Below are 19,306 nucleotides of genomic sequence, written 5' to 3'. Positions count from 1 at the left end.
AAACAGTTTGAATTAAAGTAATGATTTAACAGATGGCTATAACCACGAGGGCACATAAATGGCGAGCAGTTGTGGTCAAAATAAACAACATATATTAGGGCAAGAACTGCTCTCACATGCCAGAGCAAGAGATAAATTAATTAAGCTGTGACTCGAGTGCAACAGGAAAAAGTTAATGAGCTTCTGTAACTGTTTCATGTTCTCAGTCTGACTGGAAGACAAAGATGTTTTGATTTGAGGAGTTACAGCTGGAGTCAACTTTGGAGTGAACCTGATGGTCACTCACAGATGTTGATGGCAGCATTCATGGATTTGGTTGTAAATATTCTGTGTGCTAATCACACAGGAGAAGTCTCTGACAAATCATCTGATCACAAGCCACTTACTAGGAAATATTCCATTTTATTTACACTTTTTTCTGTAAAAACAGAACAAGGATATGTGTTTCACAGTTTGCACTAGGAGCCAGAGTCTGATGAAGATATGGAGGATGTTACCTGCCATTCAAATTCAAATGGGTAAAGGCAATGACAGTGACCTAGAACAATGTCAATGCAAAAAGTGAGCACCAAGAGAAATCTTCAAGAGCCCCTTTGAAAACCAGACCAAAGATTTTATGTGAATCCTGACTGTATTATGACACATAAATAATAGAAATGCATACTAAATGAATTGTGAAAGTAGGCAGGTAAAAGCTAGAAGGTCCCTGAGGCAGTCAAGAAGCTCCATGCCATCCAGGTGCAGATGAGATTTGCGATGATTTTGCTGATGATATAGATACACAAGGTTCCTGGTTCTCTGTGCTCATCAAATCGGGAAGAGACCCTAGTGCAGAAAAAAAAACTTACTACAGCCATGACGTCTCATCTGGACTGAGAATGCATTAGAATGGCCATACGGACCTGGAAAGTGCTGTAGGAAATGTATGGATTATCGTGCTTAGCCTGCTGACACTGCAACACCACCCCCAAAGAAGCAGAAAGAAATGGAGAGAATTGGTTAAAGTAATGGATAAATACTGGAAATAATATTTCAAAAGCAATGAAATTGTTAAAAGTGATGAACAGACTTCTTCCACCTGACAGAAATGCCAGAGACCACTGACAAGGAGGATCAATAAGTCAATGACTAGTCTCACTGGGTAAGTATCAGAGGAAGGATGAGGTGCACCTTTGTCATCCAACAGCATCATGAGGATTATGGTAACTTAATTTTTATTCACATTATTCAGCATTAAGTTTGTTGTAATTTCCTGTAGCAACAGAGGTTTAGAAAAACGTAACATGCAGACAGCAGGGAAGAGAAAGAAATCAGAAATCGGTGGCTAACAGCCAAACAACAGTAAGCAGGGAGGACAATCAGTCTAATCTCCACATTAGTGTCAGCCAGGTGATGTCTGTGCTCTTATCTGCTGTGAGGAAGATGAGGATCACTGTGAATTACCAGACGATGAGATACAGATGGAAAAGAAGAGAAACTGCTGAGTACAAAAAAAGACCAGAAAGGAACAAAGCTCTGGTGTCTTCCATCATTCACATATAGAATTAGTCAATGATGCACCGTCATGATCTCTGTGTGGCACAGACATCCTGTTCAAAGTCCATTACTGGTCACAAATGTGTTTCTGACCAGCGAACTGGATAACCTCTCAGTCAGTCAATAATGGGGCGTGGACATTGTTCTGTTTCAGGATACCCTGAGCATCAGGCTGTCCTTCACCTCTTCCTCAGTTGCTATAGTAACAGAACAGTGGGTGATGGGTGCCTCTGGGTGGGTGATGGGTGCAATCTGGGTGGGAGGGTGATTTAATGCGAGCCCCTTTGAAATACACATTACCCTCATTCTTAATCTGCCATGGATGTTTACAGGGGACAAAATAGGATTGTCTCTCTAATTCAGTGCACAAAAACAAATGATCTAACCATTACGGATTACAGGGTAAAATCTCACTCATCATCACTCTGAGGCACCATGAAATCAGTAGCTGTCAGTCCTTTGTAGTACCTCAGTCTGTATTTATGTGTGATGCGAGTCCAGCGTCTTGATCAGAGCTGAGGCATTAAAACTGAGAAGAATGGCCAGCGACAAGAAATGAAGGATGAGCACTCTCTCTGCTCAAGGTGACTTTCCATCTCATCAATCTGATTATCTACACTCCCTCGTAATGGAAAAAAGTATGGACGCATACTCTCTCACATTCACTTGACACTGACAATGGGCTGCATTTGCCAAACCACAGAGAAACGATAGTGGGAGGTAGCAGTCAGTGTCTGTGTGTGTGCGTGTGTTTGTGAGTGTAGGCACACATATTTCTGCCACCACCTCGCCTCATCTTCAGACCAGCCTTGTCATTATGGGGCATCCCCCGTACATACAGGACAACTCTCTCACCACAAAACCAGCCCTGGGGCTCTCGTGGAGCGCATCGTCATCCTCCCCTCCCCCCGTTACTACAGCAACACGCTTTTCCGCACTGACACCTCATAATTAGACAGACATGACACAATCGTTCACATTGCAGTGAGAGGAAACCAGCCTGTATCCTGGGGAGTGATAAAGCATACCAGCAGCCCTGACTCCCGTCACACTGACATTGATAGCCTCAGACTATCTGCCGGTCACATGTGGTCCACACACACACACACACACCAATCACTAGATAGCCGGCTCCTGCACTAATTTTCCTTGCACTAATTTGATTACAAGGTATAATAGGTCGATTCATTGAGCTCATCTTACCCTTTCCAAGTATGTGCTCGTCTCTGGCGCTCTGAGCATTCCCTTTATATCCTCAACTCACTGCAGTATCCCGCTTTCTGCACTGTCGGCAGGAAAAATAATGCTTGTACACAACATGCGGCGGAGCATTTTCAAGGTATTAATTCCACACAGGTTCAAATCTGTCTGTTCGGGTGTCAAATCCCAGAAGCTGTCAGTGTGACGGAAGGAGAATCCCAGTTAGATGGAGCGTCCCTTTCTCTGATGGCACTGGGGCAAACAGGGGCTAAACTCGTCATAGAACATATTCTGCTGTTGGAGATCTCGCTAACAGCCAGCTGGCCGGCGAGAACTTATTCTCGGCGTCTCTCCTCCCTCCCTCTACTCCTTCTCTCTGCTTTTCTCTGCAAAATGCTGTGGGGGCAGAGGGAACAGACACAGATGTTACTCATTCCAGGCCACACCCCTTTTTTACACTCCCAATTCTAATAGGATGCTGCGGAGCAGTGGCCGCCGCCCAGCTAATCCCCTCCCCCTTTATACTGACTTTGGACAACTTGTTTAATGTTTGTTTAGAGAGGGTCTGTTTGGAGAGCTGCAGGAGGGAGACAAAGCCAAGGTGTAAAACATATGTGGCGTAACGTTGTGGGTCGGGGGGGGGGGGGTGAAAGCCTCACACGGCTACTGAAAAACCTCATGTCAAAAACAGGATTTCAAACATAACAGTTTCATTGCTTTCCATTCTCTACCTTGAACGCCTTGTGTGTAATAAAAACATATTCAAAGCTACCTAAAACACAGCACATATCCCCGTCAAGTGATTTGATAAGACAACTGACAAAATATGAAGCAGTTTAAACTCTATAAACACACACACACACACACACACACACACACACACACAAACACACACACACACACACACACACACACACACACACACACACACACACACAGACACCCTGACTGATAAGTAATTACTGACCCACAACATCATCACAAACACTTCGTGACTTTTTTTTTTACTAATAAAGCAGCAGTTTCCATTATATGTAGTGATTTTTAAAAATTCTTATTATTATTTTATTAAGAAGAGGTAATAGAACCAGTCTTGACATACTATAATAGGCTGGTATGTGCTACAGATGTGTGATGTACGATCATCTCTTCTGTTTTCCTCGGACCATACTTTGTTGTTGAGTTAAAAACAGAACTTAGATGCATGGTTCTGCTTTAGGGCAGCTGGGTTCTATAGTGTAGGCAGTTCACTCCACATGACTCACTTTCTTTTGTTCATCCATATTATATCAATAAGTTAAGCAAGAAACTTACTGCTTTGAGGAGGCCCTTCAATGTTTAAACCACATAAATGTGAAACAATAAAGGTGATATTTAGATTAAATCTTCAATGAGACTCATGCAGAATATCAAACCTTAAGGTGAACACTGTGTATACAAAAACCACAGGAGTGGGGTGCTGATTAAACTCTGAAGTCATTCTTGAGGCTAAAGCATGCAGCCCAATAACTGCTTTGTCAATCTGTGTTAATAGCAGAGACTCTGACACGTCTGACTCTGAGAGAGTCAGACGTGTCCTCATGAAGCCAACTGAGGCCCTGCAGGTTTAGTGCAGGTGTTGATTAAATAAGTGTCATCTAGCAGCATTTGTCATCCTGTTTTTCAAAACTGAGGCCCCATCCACACGAAGACGGATTTTTTTAAAAAAGGAACTTTTAAAAAACGCATTGAAAACGATTCGCGTCCACACGACAGCGTTTTTCAAATAATCTCCGTCCACATGTAAACGCATCACTGCGTTTTCGAAGATGGCTATGAGCGTGCCAAACCATCTGGTGGCAGTATTGAGTCAAATTTTATCCAATAAGAATCCTCCGTGTTTTGTTGTAACAACACACAGGCCCATAAATATGACGTCACAGCGGTTTTCGTCGCAGGCAAGACGTCAGCGTTTTTAAAAAGTCGCGGATACACCGTCCACACGACAACGCAGACCCAGCGTTTTTAAATAAATCTACCTCGGCCAGCGTTTTTGAAAAATTGGGTTTTCGTTCCGGATATCTGCGTTGTCGTGTGGACGGAAGGCGTAAACGCAGCAAAACAGTTGCGTTTTTAAAATATCCGTTATCGAGTCAAGAATTCCAGAGAGGTATGACTTTAACAAGACATCATGGCACTATTGTGAAACAGTTCACTGTTTAACAACCACCACTGTCACATTTCACTTGGTAAACATTTTGCCAACCCATTCAGGATAAGAGGTTTTTGCTGAACGAAGAGCTGCTTGAAGCATAAAACACCACACTGGACATTGCTGCTACCGTTGGATACAACACTCCACTTTTTGTTCATATCATATCAGCATCTGATCAAAAATTACACTGGAGCTGAAATTTGAAACATTTGTTTTCTGAAGTGTGAATAAGTAAAGGAGGTGCACAAAACAGTCTTTCCTGTTGTGTGATCTGTTATTCTCTCAAGAATCATGCAGAAAAATGCAACTAATGACGAATCTTTGAGTTTGAACCCAGCTGGAAGCATTAGAGGTCAGTAAAAAACAGCTCTATTAAATATACAACAAACATCCAGTTTTTTGTAATGTTTCAATGACTAAATGAAACGCATCATACTTTTAACTAAGAGACAACACTTAAACAGGTTTCCCAAGATCAGAGTACCATTTGGTGGTGAGTAAGGTCCCTTCGCTCATATACTAGTTTCTAGAAGGTTGAAGTGTTCAAACAGCTGTCGCTTGATGCCATTGGAGACCTTCTACAGTGCTGAAACTTTCAGGCCTTAGATTTGAAACGTCCCTTGAGACTACGCCGTGTGATTGTTTGAGCCAAGAAACCGGGCTCATGTGAAACAGTTTATCTGTCCAGAGCTGGTGTTGCAGACATCAGTGGCGAGCCTCGCTGGTGCAGTCATGAATGGATAACAGTGGAAGCTGTATGGTCCTGGGCTGCTGCCTCTGTAAAGAATTTTATGCAGCTGGAATAACACACCAGTCCTGGTTCTCACGCAGGGCTTCTGTTCTGGTCGGTTGGATTATCCATGTCAATAAAAGCCAGGATTGAGGTTTTGGTGACCTCTAGCACCCCAGGTACCTTCAGCAAGACATATATGGGTACTGGATGGTGTTACTAGGAATCTGGTTGGTAGGGAACTCACAATGATGAAAGGGTCTCCCAGGGCAAATAGAGAGGCTACGTTGTCTATAAGTCGTCTACTGTCATACATTTTGTTTGCTAAACAAGCTAAAGCCTGAGAACTTTATGAGATCTGGTATCTGGTATCTACAGTATGACATTACTGTTACCACATGTGGTTGTTTGGAATCAGGGAGCTTTAGCTTCCCTGGATTCAACCCTTAAAAATCTCTACAATATAAGACACCAAAGCAAAAAGTAGAACCTCTGATCTGCATATTTGACATGCAGCGGTAAACAAAACTCCTCTTTACATGTCCAAAATAAAAGAAAAAATGGTAATTATACAATTAAGTTGCTTATAAAGACAAAATGAACACATTGTTTTAAATTCTCCTGTTCTCAATGTGGGGCTCCACGTCTGACAGACATGAATGTAGGTAGAAATGATGAGTGCATCAACAATGAGAAAGGAAGTATGGAAATCTGATTAGCTACAGACTGTGGATGACCCTGAGAAGTCTAAATATGATTACAAGCATTGAACAGTTTCTGTGGTTTGAAAGGAAACAAGTTGTATAAATGTTGCATGCGTGGCATCAGTAATCAAACAGACGTGCAGGAATTAATCCAGCCCTCCTGCAGAATGTTCTCTTCATGCTCATGATAAGTATATTCTCAGGATCATGACTGACAGCTCCCAAATAAAAAGCAGTTTCTCAGACTGCTGTGAAGGAATGTGTGAAGGGGGAACATTATATTATGGCTTGTATCATGTGGTGTAGAGAAACATATGCTTCATCCAGGGTGGGGCTATATCTATAAATTCCACTAATGCAGCCCTTCACTTGTAGGATACCCTAACGATCACAAATTAAATGCTAGGATTAGAAAAGGTCCTCCTGGTCCCTGCCCACCCTCTGGAAGACATATAATTACCCTCTTTAATAGAGTGGTCCATCCCCAACAGGACCACATGATTTTCTGCATCCACTAATCTCTTGAAAACATAATATCACACTTTAAACTTTGGATGTTAAAAAAGGAGCTGAGTATGTGAGTAAAAAAAGAGTAAAGGAGACCAATAACCATTTGGAAAACGATGTATAGTAAAAATTAAATCTGACAATGTTCAGAGTTGAATGTTATCACCAATTCTGACTCCTCGTACTTGAGTACTTCCATTTTCTGCAATGTTACACTTTCACTGCATAGTATTGTATGCATAGTATTTAATAACTGTGCTGTCACAATACACATGTGTAGATTACAGAACACACAATGTCAAATAAAGCAAATTTATTCAAGCACAGCATGCTACAGCCTTTTGCTGATAACAGAGGATCTTTGTAGTCTTACTGATGCTAATCTTGCACGGTAAAGTTTAGATGCAAAACTGTCATGTAAATGTAATCATGTGGAACATATGAAACTGGCATGAAAATAGAGAGAAAACCAAACAGGTATGATACCTTAGGAATTGTAAATTAGTAAAATGAGAGATCTCAAGGGAACTGGACTTCCCAGTTGAAGAAACGCCATGAGACAAATGGCTGCAGCTGCAAGCAAACGTGCTTTAAGGGATTGACAGAAACTGAGAGTTAAAAGGCAAAGGCTTAACTTGTTGATCCAACCAGATGTAGGCCATGCTCACAGCACTGACATACCACTGGTTAATGGTTTGAGCAGAGATTCAAAGAGGAGGAGGAGGAGGCACTGAGTACTACAGCCTAGAGCAGATACAAACAAACAAACAAATGCTAATCCAGTATAATCCAATCAGTATCTAGTCAACTCTGCAGGTGAAGACAGGTTCTAAGTATTCCACATCTATTACATAATGTCACAAATGGATGACCAGAAGTTCAACAGTTAAACAGATTACATGTTTGTGAAAGGGTCTGAGGTCTCAGCTTCATCTTTGACCACTAACACAATTGTGAAACTGGATTAAGGCCAGCCCAACATATGACTGACAGACACAGAGGCAAAGTCTAAAGTGAGTTCAAGCTGGCATACAGCGCTTGTCCATCCTGGATAGCTGAGTTACAAGCTTCTTATCTCCGAGTGTGACATAATCTCAGCAGAGAAAAACAACCTGAGATGAGATTCTCCCTGCACATTATGCTAAAGTGGGAACCATACACTGCATACAAATGGGTTGAAATGAAACCCGAATACAAAACGGCAGAAAAAGGGATGTTTAAGGGCATCAACAAGGACACCTGCTGTTTAACAGGATTGACCCGACAGCTTCTGCCCTGTGGCGCTGCTGTTGCTATCAACTGCACAGGAGACACAACAGCCTGGAGAGCTGCAGTACAAAGTAAACAACCACAAATTACAACATACATAACCAGTTGTTCTGGTGGATCGCCTCAAAATCATAACGCTGGAAATGTGCAGTTACATAAATCTGTGAGAAAATGGATCCGGATGCAGTCAACGACCACAGCTCAATGTTGGAATTTACCGATAATCATTTTGGGGGAACTCTGAGGTGTTGATGCAGCTGGTTCATCTTGTTTTGACGGCTTTTCTACAGTGATGTTATTTCACAGACATGTTATACTGTGGGAACCTGTTTGGTGTAACAGAGCCCAAAAACCTGTTCGTAGAATCGAGGACAGCTTCTGCTTCTGGAGGGAGGACAACTGAGGTTATCTCTAGATAAATGGAGAACATTTCCTACCTGTCATACAGCATCAGTAGAGAACACAGAGATGCTCCAGGCTAGAACCAAGTTGAGATTTTTATACCTTCAGTTATGTTATTTATCAGAAATCACAATTTACCTAACAGACAAAATCCAATCGCAAGACAATAAGGGGCTTTTTTAAACTCTAAAACAGCACAAACTCAATCAGAATGCGCATGACTGACATTAGTGGTTCCAACTGAGTTAACCATAAATTGAATTATGTGGTAAAATAATAATAATGGCATTGAGTTATGCAGGTTTCCACAAACAGAGGAGTAAGCATTAAATAGTGAGGGTTTATTTTTACACATTATTCATCCTGAATGAGGACAATCCTTTGCCTCTCTCTGATAAAGTCCTCAGATCTTTATATCCTCAACCTCCTGAATGACGGAGCTGCTTCATTTTCATGAATGAAAGGAAGATAAGAGATCAAACCTGAGCCTATTTTTGTGTCTCTGGCCTTTTGCTTGACAACTTGTCAGAACTTGAGCGTTCTCCACAGAGGGCGGGGCAGCATGTTAACAGCAGGATGAAGTATGCCTCACTCTGGCACAGTCTGCTGCTCCATCTGATATCTGCCGGCTGCTTCAAGGCCTGCGACACGTGCTTTGTTTAGACTCTGAAGAAGAAACATTTTGACATCCGACCTACCAGAGTCTTGGAAATGACTCAAAAAAAGATGCATATCCCAGTCTGCAAATGTTGCTTTAAATAAATTCTACACCAAAGAGCTTTAAAAATGATTCTGAAGGCTTGAAATTATAAACTACTGCTGAAATCAAATAATTTGGTAGCCTTAAAACTATTTAGATAAGATGTCCTTGATTTATCCTTGCATGTCACATTTCCATTTTGTAAGAGCTATACTCTTCATTAACGTGATAAAACTGTAGTAATTGATGGAACGGTTGTCCTTGATACGCTGAACCCGTGTCAGTGGTGCCGTAATTACCATAACTACCAGTCGAAACCTGAACTAATGACTACACAGAAATGGCCATCAGACAAAATTCTGGTATCCGACCAGCTGGAAGCTCTTCTGTAATCAAACCAAACTAAAATGGTGGGATTCTCACAAACTGAATCTACACAGCTCTTATTTCTAGCATCTCTGCTTTGGAAATTAACAGAAATTACATCTGAGACAAAGGAGATACAGGCAAGCAAGGACTGAAACATGAATCCACTTGGCCCACAAACCCCCCCTTTCATCCTCCCAAACCAGCATCTCAGTTATGGAACTCCCCCACACATGCAAACACACACACACACACACACACACACACACACGACCCACATGCTCTCTTTGTTTAAATCCAGTATGGCTACACTCTTTCCACGCCTTGTGGCTGAGGCACACAAGTAATTAATTGTGCAGCTCATTCTCATGATTATCTGAGGTTTACCTCAATTTTCCCCGTCTGGCAAGAGAACAGTCACTTTCTAACTTTGTAAGCTCAAGCTGAATTGCACTCATGAGCAAGAAAAGCAAACTGAGGCTATTAATTAAAAACTGCAGACGAAAAAAATGAGTAATTACAAGAAACCAAGTAAGCAAGTATAAATATACACTCTACTATTTGACATACTGTAACAGCCTGACACAATTACGCTTTTTCAAATATCAGGCGCCCGACCAGGAAAAGCTCAAATTTTGAAGTTTATTCGTGTACGCCACATTTTTGACTGTGCTGAGCTGGGAGTAATTATTTTCAATCTTTGCAGCTTCATGTGATTGCTTTGTCCTCGTTAATGTAAGTATCACTTATTCTGCAATATAGTGTGAGAAACCACTTCTCAAGGAAATGACTTACAGCTGCCTTGTGTTGTGAACAATAATACTCCAGGGCCAATATTGATATTGATCATGTAAAATAATTGACTCAAAAGCAATTTACAGAGAAATTAAAATCCAAGTAGAGATAAGTATTCTGAGCCCTGCACTTACATGCAATTTAAGGTACAATTATTTAGAATACAGTAATGGTATCTCGGTATTTTTTATTCCTTTACATTTATTTAATAACAAAACAAAATAACGTCTATTTCTTTTCATTTGAGTCATATCTTGGGTGATAAATACATAGGATCTTGCATCATATCAAAAGGAGCACTTGTTTAAATTAATTTCTTGCGTTATCAGAAAATGAACAGATACAGACAATAAGATCAGAGTATCAAACACTGAATTTATAAGAGTCCAGGCAGCTTTATCTCAAGAGTACATTAAAGAATAATGATGAAAGCTCCGCAGATTTTCAGTTTACATCACAGCTTTGTTAGTGGATGAGAGGGACTTTGAGTAACTCTGTTATCACAATCTCACAATTAGAGAGGTAACATGGTCATATAGAGTAAAAAGATCTAGTCACTTAAATTTCAATACAAGCTGCCACATTTGGCACATTATCTGATTATAAGGTGTATTCAGTCTAAGGAGCTGTCATGACAGGCTATCAGAAATAGCACTGCTTGAGCTCTTCAGGGTATTACGAAAGCAAGTTCAGATCAGCCCAAAATATGATTTCATAGGTCACCCAGTTCTAGTTATAAAACTGCAGATCAAGGCTTATTTCTCTGGAGAGCCTCTTCTGTGCAGATTAGTCTGTGCTCCAACTGTCTGGCTCTCAAAGTCAGACCTGATATTAAATGGTCTCAGCTGATGGAGGCCAATGTGAGCAACTCATTAGGAACCACACTAGCCAATCAGCTATACTATGCTCCTCATGTTTTATACTCATATTCTTTCAAATGTATAATGTAACCGTGCATAACATCAGAATTTTAATTTTTGTTCAAGACCCAGTTGGCATAATTTAGTAGTTGTGATGTACTGTATTTGTAATGCTATTAAAATTGGTGATTTGCCACAGAGGATCCATTACTCAAGAAAAGGTGTGAAAGTCTACAACATAAAGACCATTAATGAAAAATCTCCCCCACTTGTGGTGGAGCTGGACAGAGGGAGGGCTGCCCTCTAACCTCTGAAAGAATCAGGAAGGTCAAGAGTCTGTGGTGTGTGTTGGGGTGTGTGTGTGGGGTGGGGTGGGGTGAGGGGACAGTCTCTAAACATATCAGCCAACATAAATGTTTAGGATGTGTTATTTACAAGTAATATTTCCACTTCACTTCTACAAATTAATGAAGCAGTAGACTCTAATGGACACATTCTAAACCACAATCGTATAAATTAACGTTATAAGCAGGGTTTATGCAAAATATTCTGAATATATTAGTTCAAACCTGATGTCTGATCAAATAGACATGTATTTCTCTTTTGAACAGGTTAGTTCACAAATGTTCCAAACTGCTCTGGTGGCTCATCTTTGTGGGCAAATTTTTAAGATCTATTTTTCAAAAAGTCCATAATTTCTTTCATGAGTTGACTATAGTTTGACAGGACAAATTTTCTACCTCTAGTAAATTATGTTAATCGGAACTACAGTCAAGTTCGAGGTTAGTCATGTAACGATGGTATTGAACAATCAGAGATTTAACCTGCAATATGATGACGACGTTCCCTCTGTTAGCCACTCGGCAACAATCCTCAGGTTGGGTTTTGGCGTGGTCAACAAGCTCAGCTGTTGCAAGAGAGAGGACAAGTGCAAAGCCAAGCCAGCCTGGGGGCAGGGTGTGGTAGGACAAGGGTGCCATGGCGACAGAGGAGGCTACTGCAGAAAAGGGATGTTAAGTGATGCCATTGTCTGGCCCAAGTGAAGCACACCACACACAGAATGGCACATTCAAACAGTCGTACTGGCCTATTGTTGTGTCAGCTAGCAGAGAGCTGCAGGTTCACAGTTTATCCCACAGTTTATCCCACCTCTGTGCGACAACCAGCTGGAGGAATCTTCCTTCAAACAATTCAAAAACTGTCACTTCATCAGGGTACACACCACTGACCGAACAGATCAAACTAGGGTTGGGCAATCTGGTCAAAGTAACGTCACAATCATCCATCTGCATCATGGTGATCAAGTCAGCTGCTGTGTTTCCTGGAATATCAGTTGATATTAAATTTAGTTCTCTGCCTGAATGATCAATTGAGGAACTGTTGCCCCAACATTTCCATATGCACACAATGTGGCCTAGTAAATAGGGTTTGGCATTGAAAACCAGTTCTGCAACTGGAACAGAGACATTTACATTCCGTTTCCTTTGTAGGGTCATGCAGCTTCAGTATTTTCACCACACAGGTTGGATCTGCTGGGTAGTTGGTGTGAGAGAAGAGGATTCAAAGGACAGGGCTAGATGGAGGAAATTGATTCGCTGTGGCGACCCCTGAAGGGAAAAGCCGAAAGGAAAAGAAGAAGAAGGTTGGATCTGCTGGGCTGTGCCACTGACCACCACAAGACACACAATAACGCGTGACTTTATGTTACCAAGAAAACGCACAGTGCAACACCAAAATCTGTATAAGGTTATACTGTACATCTCACCTGACTGCACACCTTGGTTTATATAGTGTAAAGGTTTGGGCAAGCAAACATAAAAATAGCTACACTGTGCTGCAGTAACTTCTCATTTACATCCGATTCAACCTTCAAGGATCACTGAGACACACACCCTGACCTACAGCAATGTAGGGCTTGGTTATGGTTGTTTTCCTATTTTCAAGGATATGATAGATTCAAGTAAGTTATTGGGAAGATTTGAATGAATTGTGACATAATTTTAAGTTCTTCATAAACTGGTGTGTATAAAATGTTTTGAAAAATGTTTTTCTTCAACAAAACCAGCATGTGTCTTTTTCTGCCGTAATTTACAACCCCTTTTGAGCAAGCTACAGAGTTAATTGAGATGTGACACCTGCCTCCTGAGTTTGTCTTACTGGGGATTTGAGTCACAACAAGCTTCTAAACTAGATTTACTTCATAGCATAACCATGCTTTCACTGCCTGACATTTCCTACTTAGATATTTCTACAGTAAATCATCCAACATTAGCACATAAGCATTAACCTATATTTGTATACATATGAAACCTCACTTATATTCCTAGTATTTTTCGGGATGCTAACCTATACGCTGATTATAAGTCACAGCATCAAAGATTTTCAATTCTATTACGCTCATTGGGAAAACAGTCATTATAGGGCTCGGGTTCAACACCTGCCTCTGTGTTAATGCCACCACAACATTCACCCGCCCTGCTGACATATGGTGGTCTTAAGGGCTCAGCTGTGTGACAGCTACTCCTAAATGACACTCACCATTGAAAAAATAATCAGTCTGCTCCTCCCCCCTGTTGTTGTGTGTCATTTACTCTCCCTGTAGTCATTAATGTCAGCCAACCAGGAAGGCTGCCAACCTCTCCTCCTTGCCAGTCGTGTGAAACACAACACTTAGTTCATCAACCTGGTTCCTCAGTACACAACACTGTCACTGTTTATGAACATTAATGTCAGCTGTGACACTTCTTCATTATCAGGTACAGTTGACCCATGTGTGCTTCGATTGTCCAACAGCGCTGACTAAAACTGAGTCACAGTCCTTTTCACCAAGGGCTTGCTGAAGGCCATTTTGTTCATTTCCGAGAACAGGATGGAGTACATGTGTCTATGACAACAAGAGAAAGAAGAGATGTAATATCAACAATTCAGTAGTATCAACAAAACAACATGATTTTTGCTGTAGCCCAAGGCTGTGCATGCGTGGAAAGAAACTTCATAAAGCTGACATAGAAAACAGCAGCCGATGCTGAACAAATGGTACAACAACAAGCCTGCCACTGATCCACAGCGAGATAAATACACTCACAGCTGCATGTTGTTTAAGAACATACTGACAATAAATACAGAACATAACTATGAAGTTTCCTGTAGCAAATTTGTTCTGTGTGATTTTGGCATGTAGGAAATAAAGTGGTGTGAATACTGGTACTGGTACTGTGACTGACCAGAAAACACAGTCATTTTTATCACAAACAGCATCAAATGGGGATAAAGTTCCCTAATTGAAAATAATGGTGCATGGTAATTGGTCCATACTGACCAATAGTGCTGGAGAGTAATGTAGAGGCTTAAAGCAACTACTACGGGAAATCACCAAGGGCTCACCCTCTGTAATATGTAGCGATTCAGAAAAACAATATACATAATTCAAGTGTCAGGGCCTGTCCAGACTGATCTGCAACCAGCCGACTCCCCGTCTGAGCATTAGCACTGTGGACAAAATGACAGCGAGGTACATCATGTAGGGCTTCTCCCATGTTTACAGTGAAAACATGTCTGCAGATTTCACCACAGCAGTAAGTCCTCTCACAAGGCCGCGGACCATAACAAGCACATACAAGCCCTTCAATGATTTAGAGCAGTTTAATTCTCAGGAATGCAAACATTTTCTGATAAATACCTCACTGAATATGAGCTATCACCAGAACGATTATGCAGCAATAATCTTTCTGTACTCCTCTCTGGCTGTAAGTTTGTGGCTTTCACAAGCGAGTCATTTTTATCAAGAAGACAGATCCATGAAATGAACATTAACTCATAACAGGTGAGATCATCAGTTAGCAGTAAGGACACTCTACTGTCATGTCACTATGATCAGGTCTCCTAACTCAAACTTGCTCCATGCTAAATCACCTAATTGAGTCATTTGACTGACGCTGGAAACCCACTCAAGAAATCTGGAATCATCAGCAATTTACCTATAAAATTATTATTTTCAAGAATGACTCTGAACACATGTTTCATTTTCCAGAGATTACCAAATGTGAAAAAGTATAAACTCAGCAAACTATTTGGTGGCAACGCCATGTCTCCATTCCTCTCCTCTCCGTTAGTGTCTTCTGGCCCAATATACTGTATGTTGTACCCTGTTTGTATCAAAATGATCTGGTCACGCAAAGTGGTGGAACATCTTAATATTTTATCATTTGGAAATTCGAACTATTCCTTCCTAATGTTCTACACTATGTCCACTGGATCCGGAGTTGAACCCATTCCTCTGAAACCTCCAGAACCTGTCAGGGTCTTTGGGTCATGAGTGAGAGCAGACGTTTGCCTCACCACACCGGAGGCCATAGGTTCTGTGGAGTCGGTTCAACTCACGACTCGGAGACGACAAAAACTTTTTGCAAAAAAGATGCAAATGTCATGTGAGTGTTTTCTGTAGACGCCATTCTAAACCCGGTTCAGGACGCTCCGCTAAAGCCCTCTAGCTTCAGCACAGCTAGCGCTCACGGCTGTTGACTGACCACACCGGTAACACGGTCACCGCCACCGAACACCGGGGAAACTTTATCGGTCCCGTGGCTCCAGTGGGAGTTTAGTCCTAAAGGCTTGAGCTCTTACCTCGTCCACATGAACACTTCACCCGGGAACCGCGTCCACAGGTCCATCAGGTGAGGAGAACGAAGCTGTAGAAGACACAGTATCCAGGAGAAGATGACTCCACGGACTGGTTGGTTTGAGCTGCTTGTGACGTCATCGAGCCGCTCGTCCAGTTAATGCGCATGCGTCGTGCTTTATCAGTCCGGTGCTTCATGGAGGTTGTAGTCGTACAGGAAAGTGAATGTCATGACAGAAACCTGTGAAATACCTGAGCCACGTTAATAACCAACTTGAAATGTTTTCCATGATCTGTTAAAGAACTTTGTTTGATTATTTATTTATTTTATTCTATTCTCAAATTATTTAGTTATTGAGATAATCTTATGATGCTGAAGGGGAAACAGTATTTACCCAGAGGATTAAAGAACACTGCCTTTTTTCAAATGATTGGTAATTTGTATGGTATGAAAATATGTATCTGTACTTTGTTCCTTTGTTCCTTATTAACTGAGATACAACAAGGAAGAACCATGTTTACAACAAGATCTTATTGGTGTGTACTAAACATTTTGCACAGGCAGTCAGACCACCTGAGGACCTGGAACCTTTCTGTGTGAAGTTAACATGTTCTTCCCAGGTCTCCAGAACTCTCCTGTCACTAATATCATGCAACAGAGGTGAAGTAGTGACTTTAAATTGACCACAAGACTAGACTGAATGTTAGTGTGATTGATTATTTACCTTTCTATGTGGCCCGGTGATGAGCTGGTGACTCATCCAGGGTGTATCCCTCCTACTGATTTTTTTTTTCAATGAGGGAGTTTTTCCCTGCAGCTGTCTCTTATGCTTGTTCCGAAGGGTTCTGTTGGGTTTCTCTGTCTGTTGAAGCACTTTGAGATGTATGATGTGATTAAGCATTATATAAATAAAAGTTTGATTGATACTGCTTAAGTCGGCTGAGATAGGCTGCAGCCCCCTATGACCCGACGCAGAACATGAATGAATGAATCATCACAGTCATGACATTTTTTTCCACTTTGTACCCAGTCTTTATTCCTTTTTTATGGTATGGTTGTTTTCTCAAGGGAGTGGTCATTTGGCATTATATAGGTTAAGGCAGGGCAGCACGTTCCCGGCAAGGCGGTTCCCAGTTCGAGTCCTGCTCTTTGCAGAGTTTGCATGTTCTCCCTGTGTTAGCCTGGGTTCTCTCGGGGTTCTCCAACTTAGATTAGATTAGATTAGATATACTTTAATTATCCCAAACTGGGAAATTTAGCATAGGATCATTAAAGTCCAAACTGCTCCCCTCACTTCCAAAAGTATGCACTTCAGATGAATTCACCGGTATAAAATTGTCCGTAGGTGTGAGTGCGTGTGTGTGTGTGTGTGTGCATGCTTGTCTGTCCACAAGTGGCTCTGCAGTGCACTGGCATCGGGCCCGGAGTGTACCCTGCCTCAGCCTCCCAATCAGCTGGGATAGGCTCCAGCAACCACACAACCTGTGATGGCGGGAAATAGAAAATTAATGAATGTGTTTTCAGTCAGAATTGTGTTTTCTGACTGATCAGTGAATCAAAACTGGACTTTTTCATGATTATGATAATAAACATGTAGATGTACAAATAACTATTAAATAGAGAAATGGCTTTTTCAAACAAAACTTAGAAATGGACTGGTGTGTTTTGTGTGTATTAAACTCACACCATTATATCTTCAGTTGTTTCTTTTAAAGTAGGTTGAATAAATAATTCCACTAAAGAAACAAGTACTGTAATTTTAATTTCTTGTCCAGTTTTGTCTGGGTTATCCATAAACTAGTTTTTTTATTACTATAGATTTTTGGGCTAAGAATCATTCTTGTCTTGGGAGCCACTGGTCAGCAGACATAACCTTTGCTGTAAATCAATATGTGGCCAAAAGCATGTCTCCATCTAGTGTCTAAATGTGAAAACATTCAGGTTGGGAGATAGATGGAAATAAATGTATGCATTTTTGTTACCTTGTCACTTTGCCTTAAACCCTCTGCAAGTTCCGGTCTATAATTATCAGCATTCCTCAGCTACAAATATCACAGTTCTGGTTTTACTGTTAGATGGCAGCCTCCAAAACATGTCCACCGAATTTGTTGTGCTGCCAGCACAGTTCAAAAGAAACACATCTCTGAAGTTGTAACAGCTACCCTGAAAAAAGTGTACACTAGAGAAACATATGGGCTTCAAGGGAACTTTGCTTTGCATTACAAGGATGCTGATTTTGAAGAGGAATATCTTAATCTTACCTAAACAAGTGACATAGAAGACCAAGACACAATAAAGGTGGTTGACATTGTTGAACATCCCACAATTACGCTGGACTTAACTGAACAGTTCTTTTGGAAGTCAGTCAGAAATCTCCACTAGTTCAGCAACAGCACTCTCAGACAGTACTTTGATGACCACTGTCCAAACCAGTTGATCTTGCAGTTCCCAGGATACACGGATTCTATCGTTGCCTAATCATGGGATTCAGCGATCAGAACGGAGGCCCATTGAATTTCCGGTACCTCGCCTTGCATACGACACAGAGATGATGCTCACCGCAGGAAATTAGGCTTACAAGAGCAATGCAACTCCACTCAACCATTTCTGACATTTTGGAAAAGCTGGCAGAAAGCATCTTTCAGTATGTGGCCTATCCATCAAGCTCACGATTTGCAGATGTTGCTGAGGCATTGATTCTGAAGTATCCCTGCCTTAAAGAAGCAGGATCGTACAATGGATGTTATGGATGACAACAGCGAGTGAAATATAAAATGGAGAATTATAGATTGAAACTCAGTTTGGATGCCCTAAACTTGATGTCAACTCTCTTAACAAGAAGAGTCCACATGACAAAGCACCTGCAAAGAATATCAAAAAGCCAAAAAGGTCAGAAGTTAACTATTTATCCCCTCATCCCCAAGGAGAAACACTGGAAAGTCTGGTAGGTGAAAGACTTGAACTCCTGAAGGAAGTGAAGAAGAACAACTTGCACATCATTGGTGAAAAACGGCAAAGACATTTTCAGTTCACAGACAAGAAGTTGACAATCAGGAACCATACATCAGAGACCTCAAAGCACGATGGCCGACTCTTGTCATTGCAGCCCTGCTCACAGCCTTGATCTGAAACCTCCAATGAGGCTAAACGAAAGTATTTCTGCAAAGAAGGGTTGAACACAATTCCACCACAGCGATGTCAGAGACTGATCTCTGTCATCAGAAGTGTCTGCTTGCAGTTGTTAGTCCTGAGGATACCACAACTAGCTATCAGGTTCAGGGATGCACATATCCAATACTCACATCCCACATTGGTGACTCTGGTATCATGTAACCTTTTTGCCACTTTGAATAGCATCATTTAAAACTTGTGTTCACATATTGACTTTTTTTGTTTGAAGATACCTCAATTTTTGAGACCCTCA

The 19,306-nt window shown here is 41.3% G+C and overlaps 1 protein-coding gene across 3 annotated transcripts in view; it reads right to left on the bottom strand.

Moving 5' to 3' along the window:
- The window catches only part of LOC137613075 (disheveled-associated activator of morphogenesis 1-like), a 43,280-nt gene extending 27,253 nt beyond the window's left edge, over nucleotides 1-16,027 (bottom strand). For 2 of the 3 annotated variants that reach the window (XM_068341922.1, XM_068341924.1), the window contains exon 1: nucleotides 15,887-16,027. The gene's annotated coding sequence lies outside the window, so the exon portion shown is untranslated. Of the gene's footprint in view, nucleotides 1-2,739; nucleotides 3,118-15,886 lie in introns of those variants that run through there. The other variant, XM_068341923.1, reaches the window with a different exon arrangement.
- Nucleotides 16,028-19,306: the final 3,279 nt, after the last annotated feature.

Source organism: Antennarius striatus, chromosome 19, assembly GCF_040054535.1.
Source record: "Antennarius striatus isolate MH-2024 chromosome 19, ASM4005453v1, whole genome shotgun sequence".
NCBI classification, from domain to species: Eukaryota; Metazoa; Chordata; class Actinopteri; order Lophiiformes; family Antennariidae; genus Antennarius; species Antennarius striatus.
Note: the sequence above shows the minus strand (reverse complement) of the source record. Positions and strands in the feature narration are given on the sequence as shown.